General features: G+C 37.7%; 1 pseudogene; it reads right to left on the bottom strand.

The window, feature by feature from the left end:
* Nucleotides 1-16,088: 16,088 nt before the first annotated feature.
* On the bottom strand, nt 16,089-16,631 carry LOC118618763 (annotated as a pseudogene).
* Nucleotides 16,632-17,889: the final 1,258 nt, after the last annotated feature.

The raw sequence follows: 17,889 nt of genomic DNA, 5'->3' as shown, positions 1-17,889 counted from the left end.
AAGTACTATTTTAAAGAATTAGAGATGACAAATTGCAATCATAAGGTAATATTCTGTTGTTGTTGTTTTTTTCCTTCAGAAAGATTTTCACTCTGGAGTTTGAGTTGTAATTACTGATTGTCCTGGTTTGCCAAAATTATAAACAGTCTCTATCATATGAATAGTATTATGTAATCTAGAAATTATTCAATACTCTTCCTGATACAAATGATTGCTAATGTTATACATGAGATATTTTATTATGAAGCAAGTCCTCAGTGTAATAAGTCAGGATTTTCTGACAAAATAAACATTCAACGTCAGTGCACTCTGTGAAAAAGTCTTGACTCAATGTGTCAAAGATATAAGTGTGTCAAATAATCTTGGAAATAAATGACAAAATACAGCTATTATATGTCAAATATCTATTGATCCCAGGAAGAAAATGGCTTGAGGTTTTTTTAAGTATGCAACACTAAAATTTGTTTGCCATGCAATTAACTCCAAATTACTTCATTGAGAAATTAATGTTAAAAAGAACATTTAGGCATGTAAAAGCATATAACTGACATTTAGAAATAAAATTTTAGTGATGAATAATGTAGGGTTTTAAAAACATTTTTTGCTTCCAGGTATCTGGATCTATTTTTATCGTTAGTTTATTTTGTTCATTATATTCCATAAATAAGTGAGATCACATGGTACTTGTCTTTCTCTAACTGGCTTATTTCGCTTAGCAAGAGACATGGAAGTAGGGAACAGACTGAGAAACCTCAGAGGGAAAGGAGATGGGGGGGTGGGCAGAAGAGATAAGCCAAAGAACTTCTTTGCATATATACATAACCAACAGACACAGACAATAGTGTGGAGAAGGCAGGAGAGGGGTAGGAGTGGGTAGAAGGGGAGTTAAGGGGGTAAAAAAGGGAGGCACCTCTGTTATACTTTCAACAATAAAGATAAAAGAATAAAAATAAAAGCATTTATTGCCAACGTATACACAATTTAGCCTTCAGCTTCCTAATACCTGGTTTTGACTTGTGTTTACATAAGAACGTATACGTTGGATTGCAAATGTAAAATTGTTCGAGCTCTGGGAAGAGGGATATTTTTGTCAGCTGCAAGCTAGTGCACAACATTTGAGCATCAGCTCCAGTTGTGTAGAGTGAGTGAAAGGGACTCATGATTCTGGTCACGTTGCACCTATCTCAGGGCTAAGAGACGCTATGTTTTGGGAGAAGAAGTGACAGTGACTTGAGCTGGATCACGGCACTGGGGTGAGCACCAAAGGAGAGGGGATACTTACAGGCAGGACCTCTTCTGGATAACTTCCCATCCCCTCTCTGGAATCTGGCAGTTTGGTGTAAGAGCTGGACCTCATTGCAGGAGGTGGATGTTCCGGTTGTTAAATACAGATCTGCCTGCTGAGGAGAAATTGGGACAGCATTGGTTATGATGAAATGGTCAAGACCAGCCTTAGGACATAAAAAGAAGACAAGAGCATGAAAGTTGATTAGACCTATGGGGAAGCCATAACAGTACTCCAAAAATTACTGATGGAACTACTTTTAGCTACCAGGACACAGAGCTACAGGGACAGCAGGGCATAGAGGCAGGTCCCTGTGTTTACAATGCGAGCCTGGGTCTGAGGATATTTGATCTCTGCATGTAGTGAGATTCAAAAGTCAAGGAACAGATACCCGTTTTATTGATATGTCTTTCCCCTAGAGCTTATAATTGATATTGAGAAATGCTTATTATATGACACTTTGGGCTCTTTACTTCTAGTGGCTATTTACTAATTTGATGTTGACATGGTCTTCTGAATAACATCTTCTTACACACTGTGTAAATTTCATAGCATTGTGGGTATCAGACTCCTTAGCAGAATTGTTATCTAATAATGGGTGGAGGTAAGAAAGTAATTCTTCTTACTACTATTTTTGGTTGCTGGTAAATTAAATGTATTTAAACAGTTTTCTACAAATACATGTTACATATTTTTAAAAATCTATACTGTTGAATTCGGATAAAAGGGAGAAAAAAATAAATATATTTTATGCTGTCTGTGAACCCAAACAAGGCTACCACATTTCTTGGGAGACTTTGTAAGCACAAATCCTAAAAAATATGAGCATTCAATATGTTAAGTGCCACAAAAACCAAATACCCCAAGGAGATAAAGGACAAGACAAGTGACATAAGAGGAATGAGAATGATGAGTAAAAAATAAACAAGAAATAAGCAGAGGACGGAACAATACAGAGCATTCTCAGCACCAGTTTGCAGAATTATCATTGTTGAATCTTTCCCCAGAGAAGCTCTGATCATTTTACTTATACAGTTTAAGAAGTGACAGTGGGTCAAAAATGAGAAGTGTAATTAAACAAAAACTCAGACATATACTTGTTTCTTTGTCTGGTATACATTTGCAATATCTGTGTAAAGAGGAAAAAGAAGCAAGTCATTTAAAATAGTGTAACACGCTAACATTGAGGACTCCGCATGGAGTTGGTCCAATTTCTGTTGACTGTTAATCAACTGCATGTACCTGGAGACCAGCAATGCTGAAAATTAAAAGCTTCAGAACTGCTGTGAAGGAGGTGATTCATAGTAATATTTTTCTTCCTCTCCAGGCAAATCTCTATTTATCTCCTACAGAGTTAGATAGTTTGGGGTTGACTTCTAAGACAGGCTATCTTTCCCAATAGATATCTAATCTTTCTGAGAATTTAGTGTACAGCTTTTTAAAAAGGCAGTGTTTATATTTGCAGGTGGGATTTATACTAGGCATTTGTTAGTTCTAGGAGTTTTTATTTTTTAAAAAAGCAGAAACTTCTTTTTAATATTTTCAGTCTGTGCTCCTATCAGTAGAGTTCCTGACAAACATTTACAAAATCTTATTGAAAATCTGTGAGAAAAACAAATGGTGTTTGCATTTGAGTTTTTGAAACTTTCATTAAAATCATTCTCTGAACCTTAAGATAGCTATACAATAAGCTAGAGAATTTGAAATAAATTTAAAATTATAGGTTGAAGTATGAGTGAGTTTAGTTCTTATTAAAATTGTATATTATCACACGTGTTTGGCATAACCGTTGTGGTTTATTACTGACATTTGTCAGGAAGTGAGCTCTGGAGTTGGACAGTTTAGTGCTGGCCCCACTTTTCCTAGAAAGATAATCTTTTCTACAAAAAGTCATTTTACTCATTTGCAAAGTAAAATCATAATAGAACCCATCTTATAGAGCTGTTTTAGGATTAATGTAAAATTTCCTGCACAGGGCTTGGCACTGAGTACACATCCACTATTAGCTATCTGATTATATACTTGATATCTCTATTTCTATTATCACATTTGCAATACTATTTTTCAGAAGGTGTTATTTGAAAATTAAAGGGGCAAAACAAAGGATAGCTAATATTTATTCCAAATGTTTATGATGTGTTACAGATAGCTTTTCTTATGAAATTGATATTCTGGTTTAATTATTGAAACAGTCTTTTAATATTGTGATACGTTTGAATGATGACGGATGATTACTAGAGTTAATGTGGTAATCATATTGTAAGGTAATAAATGTCGAACCACTATATTTTATACCTGAAACTAATATAATATTGTATACCAACTATACTCAAATTAAAAGATAAAACAAAACAAAACAACTATAAAACCAGTCTTTTATCATTTACCTGTAGTGCCTCTGAAATCAGGATGGGTCACCATCACAGTGGGTACTAAAAATATGGGCAGGAACTCTTTGTAAAGTATATGATAGTCTAACCACTCTGCAGTACACCTTAAAACAATGAAAAATAATAGCAATACTGGAAATAAACTGTAATTAGGAAAAAAAAAAGCCAAATGAAATAATGTGAAAAAAACAAATAGGTCATCAGCACTATTGAGCCACCCATGAAAACGCAGCCAGGGTTCCCCTCTTCCTATGCATGTGTACATGGCATGGTTCCATCTGGCAATATGCTGTCAATAATTGCTGCCAACACTTCCATCACTATGCACAGGCTATAGCCTTCATCAAGTTGAACTGATCCACCTTACTAGAATGGATTATTTTAGACCAGCGATTTTCAGCTGGCATGCCGCAAGAATTTTTAAAACTTGCAATATCTGACTATTTAGTCAGGAGCACTGACCTCTTTTTTCTTAGATTACAAAGTAATAGCCCTCTGGTGTGAGTCCCCTGTCTTGAACCATAAATATATAGGTCATATAATAGAGTAGCATCTTATGGGTCATGTCACATAGTAAGGTTGTGTCTGATCGGTTAATTCTTGGTACCAGAAATCCTTATATTCAAATATAGGTGCCTGGTTTTTGAAAAAGTCACCTTGGAGCAAAAGCTAGTTAATTATTATTATATTTATGTAAATAAATCTAAATTATATCTATTATTTTGGTCAGATTGGCAAAATATATAATATGTTTTTTTGGTGTGCCACAGAATTTTAGTAAATAGTGTATGGGTGCCATGAAATGAAAAAGGTTGAAAAAAATCGCTGTTCTAGAAAACACTTGCTCTTTGGACATAACTTGTAGAAAAAACCTTCAATTAAAAAACCAAAAAAAAAAAAAAATCCCTTCATAATCTTTGAAGTAGATGTATTTTTTCAGTTATATAGCCTAGGTAGCAGGCAAAGGGAGATTATGCAATTTACTAAAAGGAAGGGTTGATCAAACCTAACACTGGCATTTGAGCCAACCTTTTTCAGCCTGTTCAGTCCATGCTCTTTCCATGTCATAACCTGTGTCTCCTGTACAGAACTGAGATGGTTTTTGTGTGTATAGAATAAACAGGCTTACTGTCAGAAAGAGATGCCGTCAACACACACACATTCTTGCTATTTTAGTTACTCCTGTTGAGTACCTAATGTGATAAAATATCTGTTCTTTTGTTTTTATGGGGAAAATGGCTGATAATATTAATATAGAATGGTAAATTAACACAGTGAGTAATTTCTTGTATTTTTTTAAATTTCTTTTTGAAATGTAATGGATAAAAATTGAATTTTAAAATGGTGCAAAACCATTGTTATATAATTGTACACATTAAAACTTAAAAGCATTTGGATTCAGTTTAAGTGCAGAAACGTTCATGTGGTTTGGGATTAAGGAACTCAGAAAGTAATATCCTTGGGCTGTCTATGGGAGATGCATTTCAAGCTATTCGGATGACAGTAATTCTTCATTTGGACCAAGCATAGAAACAAGATTTAAATGTGGATCCAATATAGTGGATCTTTATAAGAGGATTTAGATGTTAAATTCAGAAGAACCATAATTTAGTTATTATGAAATCATGCTATTCATTGTCTGTTTTGGAGCTTGTCTTCTACTAACAGATGCTATTATAAGTACCCATAGGAAAACCTGAAAATGCACTGAATTTTGTATATATGAAAGCTTAAACTTTAGACATGTTCCACTTTAAAAATATACTTACAGCATGTGATGGAATTAAGATCTTTAGCTCAGGGGCACTGCAGAAGTTGCTAAGCAAACACTGTGGAATACAGTATAACATTTCTAAGAGCGGTTTTTAAAAATAGAGGTAGTATAGAGAATGTATAGTAGAAAACAGAAGATCAAGATTTTGTCTAGGTCAATTTGTAAATGGCAAACAGTACCAGATGTTACAGGTGAAGTTTGACCTCAGTCCTTGAGTTTGGCTAGGAGAGAATGCAGAGCCAAGAACACAAATACAAGCAAAGGTTTATGTAGAAAGTCAGAGGTAGAAGAGGTGAGCCAGCTGGGCTGAGTGGACTCAGGAAACAAGTTATAAAGGTAAAAGAAGGAAAGAAGAGCCCTTGGAACTTAGGATAAAGACAGCAAATGTAGGCACCTTGAGGAAAGAAAGGGGGAAGGCACATTTAAGCTTGAGAAAGAGAGTGGCCTGAGGGAAGAAGCAGACAGGGAAAGGGGGGGGGGGAGAGAGAGAGAGAGACAGAGAGAGAGAGAGAGAGAGAGAGAGAGAATGAGCATGAGCACAGTGTGTCATTCATCTTAAGGGATTTTATGTATGTTCCAAAGGTGGGGATTTTACAGTGAGGATCTCAAGAGACTATTCTTGAGTGTGTTTTTAGAGTTGTGGTCTCTACTGATTGGTTGATGTTAGGATAGGTAGTCTTAATCATTGCAGCTGGTCCTGATGTCAGCCATAGCATTGTTTCTTCTGATTATGCTGCTTTTTAGGGTCTGTAGTTGAAACACAGCTGAGGCCTAAATTGTATCTCTAGTTTGACCAAAACTATGTCTCTGTGATCAAAGGACCCAAGCTTTGTTCATAAGATTATTTGATTCAGACTAGAACCTCAACATCCAGAGGGCTTAATGCTTAAGCGAGTGGTCATGCAAGGGCTTGTAGGGAGTCACATGAGGTTATTCTCTGGCCAACCTTGTTCCTCTTCTAAAGGGGTCTACCACTTGACTAGTGACATGTCAGGGGAGAAGAGATCAGGGGAGGGTCTAAAGGGAAAGACAAGCTACATGCTGGGGGAGAAAAGGTCACCCTGGGGGCAAGGTTCAACCTTACAATACTTCCCAGTTTTGCCCATTGCTAGGCACAGGGAAATTTGCTCTGGTGATATTTCATACCTGGCCTATTGTTCCTACTCTGTTCAGGCCTGTCTATTTTATCAAATTTATAGGCTTACTTTCAGGTCTTAGAATTAATAATGGAAACAGTGCTGTAACAGAACATTGTTCTGACTATGAATGCTAGGAATCCATAGAAAGGTTATATATAAACTAAGAGACCTCAACCAAAACTTGATGAGTAGTTGAGAAAATTAAATGGATAATGCTGGTGATACTATTGTGGGTTTTAAACTTTATTTCAGAGCAACATTATCATAGTTGCCTTGATATCCAAATATAATACATTTGGACTGAGTTTATTGAATTTTCATCTCTCTCTCTCACCTCTCCTCTCTTTCTTTCTGAGTAAAGACAATTTCTGCAGCTGTGCTTTAGATGAGGTGTTCAGATGTTTAGTGCCTAAAATCTAAGATTTTACTCTGGTATTCATTATGAACTTGTAATATAGTAAGTGCCAAAGTCACACGATGATTTTATGTAGGATTACAGAATGTGTTTAGTCAGATTAATTTAAATGAACATTGAAATGAAGAAATTACTTGCTCTGTTTTAATGTGTTCCTTCTGGCACCACACCACCTAGGATATGCTTCACTTTTCACATAGCACCTAATGCAAAACCATAAACAAGCAATAGAACCAAACAATGGCACATAGTGCCAAACCACAAATAAATACTCTTTATTGACAATGAAGCCTTATGGAGCTTAACCACTTAGATGAATTTGTGATTAATAATTGGATGCAGAAGTTAAAGTAAGTGTTACAAACATTCGTGTTAATTTTAAGTAGGTATTTAATAAACACAGAATACACATAATATTATATAAAAGTTTAATAGGTAATTTTGATTTTTATCTGATCTTGCCTTTGTTTTGACAAAATCTGTAGTGTATAACAGATAAATTGTAAGAGATAAATAAAAAAGGTTGTCCCAGATTCAAAAGTTGTAATAATAGCATCACCATTTGTAGAAGACATAGTTCTATTATTTTTATAATTAAATATGGAAAAGAAGCCATTAGAGAGGCCTTTAGTATTTGAATATTTCAAGAATGTTTGGAATTGAAATATAGATTACCTTAAAAATTATTTTCATGTATATTCCGTCCATGTAAAGGTCACTTGTTGTATTTGCCTGTCAGTTTTGCAGCCAGATGAGCAGCATTTCTTTAGATAGATTTATGTTTTTATTTCACTGCTTTCAGAGCTCACCAGTTTAAAAATAATCCTGAAAATTCCAAAATGGTGGCAGAGTGAATGGAAGCTACACAGACCGTCTCCCAGGACCCAATTGGAATCACAACTAAAATAAAGACAAATTGACAGAAAAAAGCAACAGAAAAGCAGCTTGCGAGGATCATATAACTAGGGACACTAGCTTGATCCTGGTGGGATTGCGGAGGTGTGAGAGGGGGGATGGAAGCCCACAGACAGCAGTGGCTTTAGCTGTGAGCAGCACCCTTGGGTTACACTCCCAAGCGGCTCCACAGCACAGAGCCAGGACAGATGCTAAAATAGCCACAGCCACTCAACTGGGCTCCGGCAGAGGGAGGGCGGACTGGACTGGACTGTGTGGGGACACTCAGGATTTGGAGGGGGCTCAGAGCTTTTGCTGAGTTGTAGCCACGTAAGGCAGGACGGTGGCCATCTTATTCCTTCCCAGGGCTCTGGGGCCGGGCAGCTGCCCCTCCCTCCGAGATTCAACCCCACCCAGGTGGGCCATTCAAATGCAAATTGAGGCTCACTAACAACCAGCATCTGCCCCATCCTTGGGAAATCCCCTTACTCTGAGCACCTAAGGGAGTTTTTTTTGTTTTGTTTTGTTTTGTTCAAGTTGTTTTGGTCTTATCTGTTTGTTTTATTTTATTTTATTTTAATTTTTTCAAATCTTTATTGTTGGATGTAAAACGTATTACAGATGTTCCACATTTTTCCCCCATTGACCCCCTCCTCCCCACTCCCATCCCCCTCCCACCTTTTCCCACACTATTGTCTGTGTCCATTGGTTATGCATATAAGTTCTTTGGTTTATTTCTTCCCACCACCCCAACCCCTTTCCCTTTGAGGTTTGTCAGTCTAGCAATGAATTTGTGCTTCTTAATCCCTTTACCTTTTTCACCCATTCCCCCAACCCCCTTCCTAACTGGCAACCAACAAAATGTTCTCTGTATCTATGAGAATGTTTCTGTTCTTCGTGATCATTTTGTTTGTAGATTCCATTGTTGATAGATATGTATTCATTGCCATTTTGTTTTTCATACATTTTATCTTTTTCTTCAAAAAGACCCTTCATCATTTCATATAATAACGGTTTGGTAGTGATGAACTCCTTTAACTTTTTCTTGTCTGGGAAAGTTTTTATATGGCCATCGATTCTAAATGACAGCTTTGCAGGATAGAGTAATCTTGGTTGTAGATGGTTGCTTTTCATCACTCTGAATATTTCTTGCCACTCCCTTCTGGCCTGCAAAGTTTCTTTTGAGAAATCAGCTGACAGCCTAATGGGTACTCCCTTGTAGGTACCTAGCTGCCTTTCTCTTGCTGCTTTTAATATTCTCTCTTTGTCTTGAACCTTTTGCATTTTGATGACGATGTGTCTTGGTGTGTGACTCTTGGTGTTCATCTTGTTTGGGACTCTCTGTGCTTCCTGGACTTGTATGTCTGTTTCCTTCACCAAGTTAGGAAAGTTTTCTGCCATTATTGTTTCAAACAGGTTTTCAATTTCTTGTTCTCTCTCTTCTCCTTCGGGCACCCCCAAGATGTGAATGTTGGCACGCTTGAAGTTGTCCCAGAGGCTCCTTACACTATCCTCATTTCTTTGGATTCTTTTTTCTTTTTGCTGTTCTGATTGGGGATTTTTTGCTTTCTTATATTCCAAATCGATGGTTTGCTCCTTGGATTTACATACTCTATTATTGAAGCTGTGTAAATTATTCTTTATTTCAGTTAATGCCTCCTTTAATTCTAACTGTGTATCCATGATTTCTAACTGGTCCTTTTTTATGCTCTTGAGGCCCTCCCTAAGTTCACTGAGGTTCTCACTAAGTTCATTGAGCATCCTTATAAGCAGTATTTTGAACTCAGCATCTGTTAGGTTGCTTGTCTCCCTTTCGCTTAGTTCTTTTATTGGGGTTTTGTTCTGTTCTTTCATTCGGGACCTGTTTCTTTGTCTCCTCATTTTGGCTGCCTCCCTGTGTTTGTTTCTGTGTATTACTTAATGAGAGGTATGGGGCTCGCTGAGACCCTATGCTGCTTGTTTGAAAGAATTTAGGAAAAACCTGAAGCAGGATCCAAGACCGGACAATCCTATGGTTAAGCATGTGGCAACAGCTTGGTTGGGCTTGAAAGTTGTGTGGGGCGGGGCGGGGCGGGGCCTCAGGGAGTCAGCAGGGCGGGGCTACCAGTGTGAGCCAGGTTGCTGGAGTCCCAGATATGACTTCTGTCTGCCGCCCCAGGGAAGGGCTCACAAAGGGAACAAAGGCCTCTTACAGCACGTTTGTCCCCAAGGAACCCCCTCTCCAGCCCTCGCTCCAGTGCCAAACAGCTCAGTTCTTCCCTGTATGTCTCTGGCGCCCCTCGAGCTGCCTCCCCTCCGAGCTTAGAGGGAGAGAGTCCGATAAGTCCGTGCACGGGCCCTTTAGGGAGCTGCCTGGGGCTCCAGCCAGGTCAGCTTCCCTGAGCCTCAGTTTCCACTGGTTTTTCCAGCCAGAAGTTATGGGGACTTCTCTTCCTGGCACTGGAACCCTGAGCGGGGCACCTAGTGTGGGGCGGGGACCCCTCAGTCCTCAGGAAGGACCTTCCCAGCTGCGGGAGCCTCCTGATTTTTATCCACCACACGTGGGTGTGGGACCAGCCCGTCTCGCCGCCGCCGCGCCGCCGCTGCCACCCCTCGCGCCGCCGCCCATCCTACCGGTCTGGATGTAGCTGCTTTTTTTTTTTTAATTCCGTAGTTGTACGACTTCCATTCAGCTTGATTTCAGGCGGTTTTGAAAGATGGTTTTTCTGTAGTTTAGTTGTAACTTTGATGTGGTTGTGGGAGGACGCGATACCGCGTTTACCTACGCTGCCATCTTGACCGGAAGTTGTCAATGTTTTATTTTTATTTTTTTATTTTTTTACTAAGGGAGTTTTTTATTCAATTGAGAACCCAAGGCTCTTCAAGTAACCATAGCCTCTAGGCAAAAAGCTAAAGGATAACTGTACCATTCCTGCACTAGCAAATTTAACCAGGAAATTTAGACTTGACAGTGGTGTTTAATGTGGGTCCTCCCTGCCTCATCCAAACCCAGGAGAGGGAACTACAAACAGCAGAACACCAACACCCACAAGGAAAATTTGGCAGGCTACAAACCCCACTGTAATAGCCAAAATGGTGAAAACAACAACAAAAGCCAAATGAAAAAACAAGAGACCTCTCCTGAAGATGAGATAAAAGTGGAGCATTAAGCAAGTTAACAGAGCTAGAATTCAGAGCCATGATCTTGAGGAAGCTCAACAGAATGAGTAAGGACATAGAGATGTTGAAAATCAATTGGAAATTAAAAACCACCAAGAAGAGATAAAAAAATTACGTATCAAAATAAAGAACACATTGGAAGGTCTAAACAGCAAAGTAGAGGAAGCTGAGGACTGGATCAGTGAATTAGAAGACACGGTAGAAAAAAATTAACCAATCAGAAAACCATAAAAAAACCCCATTAAAAAACAGGAAGACAGCTAAAGAGAACTGCAGGACAACTGGAAATGTAATAATATTCGCATCATAGGAGTCCCCAAAGAAGAAGAAAACGAGAAAGGGTTAGAGAATATTTTCGAAGAAATAGTGACAGAAAACATCCCTAATTTGGTGAAGGAAGAAGGCATTCAAGTTCAAGAAGCACAGAGAGCCCCAAGTAAGAAGAACCCAAACAGGCCCACACCGAGACACATACTCATTAAAATGCCCAAAATTAAAGACAAAGAGAGAATGCTAAAAGCAGCAAGAGATAAGCAACAGGTTACTTAGAAAGGAAATCCCATAAGGCTCTCAGTTGACTTCTCAAAAGAAATACTACAGACCAGAGGGAATGGCATGAAGTAATCAATGTCATGGAAAACAAGGATCTGAATCCAAGACTACTCTATCCAGCAAGGCTGTCATTCAAAATAGAAGGTCAAATAAAGAGCTTCCCAGACAAAAAAAGGCTAAGAGAATACATTAGCACCAAACCAGCACTGCAAGAAATGTTAAAAGTACTGCTGTAATTAGTAGAAGACATAGGAACAAAAATAGAACCACACTAATAAAAAACGGCAATAAATAAGTACATATCAATAATCACATTAAATGTAAATGGATTGAATGCTCTGATAAAAAGACACAGAGTAGCTGATTGGATAAGAAAGCAAGACTCATCTATATGTTGTTTACAAGAGATCCACCACACAACAAAAGACTCACATAGACTGAAAGTGAAGGGATGAAAAAAAATCTTCCAAGCATATGAAAAGGAAAAAAAAGTTGGGGTAGCAGTACTCATATCTGATCAAATTGATTTGAAAATGAAGACCATAACTAGAGACGAAGAAGGCCACTACACAATATTGAAAGGATCTATCCAACAGGAAGATATAACCTTGATAAACGTATGTGCACCCAATATAGAAGCACCAAAATATATTAAAAATCTTCTGAAGGACTTCAAAGGAGAAATTGACAGCAATACAGTCATAGCAGGGGACTTCAACACCCCACTGACACCACTGGATAGATCCTCTAGACAAAAAAATAGCAAGGAAACAGATTCTAAATGAAGCACTAGACCAAATAAATTTAATAGGTATCTACAGAGAATTACACCCCAAAACTACAGAATTCACATTTTTCTCAAGTACACATGGGACATTCTCAAAGATAGACCACATGATAGGACACAAACTAAAGCTCTACAAGTTCAAGAAGATTGAAATCATATCAAGCATCTTCTCAGATCACAATGGCATGAAACTAGAAATCAATTGCAACAAAAACATGCAAAGACATTTGAACACATGGAGGCTAAATAGCATGTTATTAAACAATAAATGGGTTACCATGGAGATCAAGGATGAAATTAAAAACTTCATGGAAACCAATGAAAATGAACACACAACAACACAAAATCTATGGGATGCAGCGAAAGCAGATCTGAGAAGTAAGTTCATAGTACTACAAGCCTACCTCAAGAAACAAGAAAAATTTCTAATTGACTGTTTATCCTCACAACTTAAAGAATTAGAAAGCAGCCCTGGCCAGTTTGGCTCAGCGGTTAGAGCGTCGGCCTGAGGTCCGGAGAGACCCGGGTTCGGTTCCTGCTAAGGGCACGTACTTCAGTTGCAGTTTGTCCCCAGCCCTGGTTGGTCATGCGGGTGGCAGCCACTCGATTTGTCCCTTCACGTCGATGTTTCTCTCTCTCTCTCCCTCTCCTTTCCTCTCTCTCCCTCCCACTCTATCTGTACAAAAAATGAAAAAAAAAAAAAAAAAAAAAAAAAGAATTAGAAAGCAAACAAAAAGAAAACCCCAGAGCAAGTAGAAGGAAGGAAATAGTAAAGATTAGAGCAGAAATAAATGACATAGAGACCAAAAAAAGAAAAGAAGAAAAAACAATTCAAAGGACCAATGAAATAAAGAGCTGGTTCTTTGAAAAGATAAACAAGATTGATGGACCCTTAGCTAGACTCACCAAGAAACAAAGAGAGAGAACCCAAATACATAAAATCAGAAAAGAAAGAGGAGAAGTAACAACTGACACCACAGAAATATAAAAGATTGTTAACAACTACTATGAACACTTATATGAAATAAATTTGACAATCTAAGAAAAATGGACAAATTTCTGGAAACACACAGTCTCCCAACACTGGACCAGGAGAGATAGAAAACTTGAACAGACCAATAGCAACTAAGGAAATTGAAGAGGTAATCAAGACTCTCCTAGCAAATAAAAGCCCAGGCCCAGAAGGCTTCACGGGGGAAGTTTACCAAAAATTCAAAGAAGAACTAACACCCATTCTCCTCAAATTTATTTATTAAAATTTATTTTGAATTTACTTAAAAATTTCAAGGAGAAGGAAGACTTCCAAACTTGTTTTATGAGGCCACCATAATTGTATTTCCAAAACCAGAAAAAGACACTACAAAGAAAGAAAACTACAGACCAATATCCATGATGAACATAGATGCCAAAATCCTGAACAAAACACTAGCAAATGGGATCCAGCAATACACCAAAAAAATTATTCACCATAACCAAGTGGGATTCATCCCAGGTATATTATACATGATATTATTCATAGAAAACCATAAAGACTCCTTCAAAAATCTACTAGACTTAATAAATAAATTTGGCAAAGTAGCAGGATACAAAATTAACATCAGGAAATCAACGGCATTCTTATACACCCATGATGAACTCAGAAAGAGAAACTAAGAAGACAATCCCATTTACCATTGTGGCAAAACAATTAAGATACCTAGGAATAAACTTAACCAAAGAAATAAGGATCTTTTTGCAGAAAACTACAGGACATTGAAAAAAAAAATAGAGGAAGATATAAAAAAGTGGAAGCACATACCTTGTTCATGGATTGGAAGTATTAACATAATTAAAATGTCCTATTACCCAAAGCAATCTATAGATTCAATGCAATCCCCATCAAAATACCAATGACATACTTCACAGAACTAGAACAAATATTTCAAAAGTTGATATGGAACCAAAAAAGACGCCGAATAGCCACAGCAATCTTGAAAAAGAAGGACAAAGTAGGAGGAATCACAATACCAGATATCAGGTTATACTACAAAGTGACTATAATCAAACAGCCTGTCACTGGCACAAGAACAGGCATATAGACCAGTGGAACAGAACAGAACAGAGAACCCAGAAATGGACCCAAGACACTATGCTCAATTAATATTTGACAAAGGAGGCAAAAGCATACAATGGAGTAAAAACAGCCTCTTTAATAAATGGTGTTGGGAAAATTGGACAGCTACATACAAAAAAAAATGAAACTACACCATCAACTTACACCATACAGAAAAATAAACTCAAAATGAACAACAGACTGAAATTGTGACCCATGAATCCATAAATATTCTAGAAGAAAATGTAGGTAACAAAATTTTGGATATAATACGCAGCAGAGTTTTCACGGATACATCACCTAAGGCAGAGAAACAAAGGAAAAAAATGAACACATGCAACTACATCAAACTCAAAAGCTACTGCACAGCAAAAGAAACAACCATTAAAATGGAAAGGCAACCCACTGTATGGGAGAACATCATTGCCAATGATACATCAGATAAATGGTTAATTTCCAAAATATATAGAGTACTCATACAACTCAACAAAAGGAAGACAAAGAATCCAATTAAAAAATGGGCAGAGAAGCTGAATAGACACCTCTCCAAACAGGACATACAAATGGCCAAGAGACATATGAAGAAATGATCAACATTACTAATCATCAGAGAGATGCAAATTAAAACAACAATGAAGTATCTCACACCTGTCAGAATGGCCGCCATTGACAAATCACCAAACAACAAGTGTTGGTGAGGGTGTGGAGAAAAGTGGACTCTAGTACACTGTTGGTGGTAATGCAGACTGGTGCAGTCACTATGGAAAACACTATGGTGTTACCTCAAAACATTAAAAGTTGAACTTCCATTTGACCCAGTGATCCCACTTCTAGGAACATACCCTAAGAAGCCTGAAACACCAATCAGAAAGAATATATGTACCCCCATGTTCATAGCAGCACTATTTACAATAACTAAGATCTGGAAACAGCCTAAGTGTCCATCAGTAGACGAATGGATAAAAAAGCAGTGGTACATATACACAATGGAGTACTATGCAGCTGTAAGAAAGAAAGATCTCTTATCCTTTGAGACGACATGGAGGGACCTGGAAATTATTATCCTATGTGAAACAAGCCAAGCAGAAACAGACAAATACCATATGATCTCACTTAATTGTGGAATATAATGAACATAACAGTCTGAGGAATAAGGTAAACCCAGAAACATGGAAGTAGGGTACAGACTGACAACCCTCAGAAGAAGGTGTGGTGGAGGGAGAGAAGAGATAAACCACAGAACTTATATGCATGTACGCATAACCAATGGACATGGACAACAAAGCCGCGGATTGGGCTGGGGGGATGAGGACAAGGGTGTCAATGGGGTAAAAATGGAGAAACATCTGTAACAAAAATAAAATCTAAAAATAAAATAAAAAACAAATAAAATAAATAAAAATAATCCTGAATATCTTATCCTTGAGAGCGTAATTTTAAAAAATTTGATAATAATATATGTTCAAGTGTTTTTTAAGTGGTATACTTTTACATTCTGTTCTTGTATTTCACACTTGACGTATATGTAGATCCTAAACGTTTTTTCTTTATTTTTCTTTATTTATTTTTTTTACTTTTATTAGTCTTTATTTTATGCTGAATTAAGTTTTTGTTTTTTTCAGTTTCTTCTGGAATATCTTTTTCTTCTGTGCAACCTTCTCTTCTGGTTTAGGAACAATGTGCTCTCTCTCAGTGAGGATCATCTCAATGTGGCAGGAAGAGCTCATGTATGGGTTAATCCGCCCATGAGCTCTGTAAGTTCTACGGTGCATCTTGGGAGCTTTGTTTACCTGGTTGTGCTCAATAACCAGAAAATCTACATTTAAACCCTTAAGTTCAGCATTGCTCTCTGCATTTTTAAGCATGTGCAGTAAAAACTCAGCACTTTTTCTGGGCCACCGACCCTGTGTCCAGCCCCACTGTTTCGCCTGGGCACACCTACCAATTCCACCATTGTAACGACAGAAAGGCACATACTGCTTCTGTAAGGTGACATCCTTCAGATACTTGGTGGCCTTTCGAATATGCATACCTTTGATGGCCTGGGCAGTTTCCCGAGGGTTCTTAAAGTGAATACGAAGATTTGAACCTCTTGATTTGCATGATTTTGTGGGGTTTTCTGGGTCAAGTGACTAGCAAACCATTTTCAGAGGTCACCTCTGGCTACTTTGAGGAAAAGGAAGAGCGGAGGCTTCTGAGAGATGTCATGAGAACTCAATCTTTCCTTTATTTTTAAGTTAAACTTTATATTTTGAGATTATTAGAGATTCACAAGTATTTCTAAAAAAAAAACAATACAGAAAGATCCCTTGTACCTTTTACCCATATTTCCCCAATGGTATTTATCTTACAAAATTATGGTACAACATCACAACAAAGATGTTAGAGTCATGCCTACGTTTTTCATTTTGTGGGATGCTAATATAAATGGTATTATGCTTTTAATTTTAAATTCCACTTGTTTATTGTTAGTACGTATGAGAAAACACTTGAACTTTATATATTATCTTGAAGACTTGCTATAATCACTTATTAGTTTCAGGAGTATTTTTGTTGTTTCTTTCAGATTTTTCACATAGATGACCATGTCTGTGAAAAAAGTTTTATTTCTTCCTTCCCCAACTGTACTGCTTTTATTTCCTTTTCTTTTCTTACTGAGTTGGCAGAGACTTCCAGTAGAATGTTGCAAAGGAGTGGTGAGAGGAGACATTCTTTTATTTTTTTTTTATTTTTAGTATGTGCCCCTAGCGGGAACCGAACCTGGGACTCTCTGGTCCGCAGGCCGAGGCTCCAACTGCTGAGCCAAACTGGCCAGGGCAGGGGACATTCTTACATGATAACTTTAACATCTGTGTCTGTTTTGTGTTCATTTTGATGGATCTTTCTGCTTATTATGGGTCATTTTTTGAAGTCTCTTTGTATGTTTAATACTTTTTTTATTGGATACCAGACCATTGCAAGTTCTAACTTATTAGGTGCTTGATATTTCCATATTTCTTAAATATTTTTGAGCTTTGTTCTGGGAAACGGCTTTGGAACTTGAAACCAGTTTTGTCCTCAGATCTTACTTTCAAGGTTTGTTATGCAGAACCAGAGCAGCAAACAGTCTGCAGCTAGTTTTTCTCCTCTGTTGAAAGACCCCCTTGAGCGGTATATCAAATTCTCATGATTTAGGAAGTTGTCCAGTTTGACTTTTGATAACAGAACCTGTGCATTGTCTGTATACTATTCCCTCTAATTCCTTCAAGTGGTTCTTTTCCTGGCATGGTTCATTTCCTCACATGCATATGCTGATTTTACTCTGCTGAATACTGAGGTGGACTCTCTGCATATGTCCAGAATCTTGCTCTGTGTAGTTCTCACTTCTCCAGTATTCTGCACTAAACTCTCTGATCCACTTGG

This window comes from Molossus molossus, unplaced genomic scaffold (genome assembly GCF_014108415.1).
Source record: "Molossus molossus isolate mMolMol1 unplaced genomic scaffold, mMolMol1.p scaffold_m16_p_6, whole genome shotgun sequence".
NCBI classification, from domain to species: Eukaryota; Metazoa; Chordata; class Mammalia; order Chiroptera; family Molossidae; genus Molossus; species Molossus molossus.
This window is presented reverse-complemented; position numbering and strand designations above follow the sequence as displayed.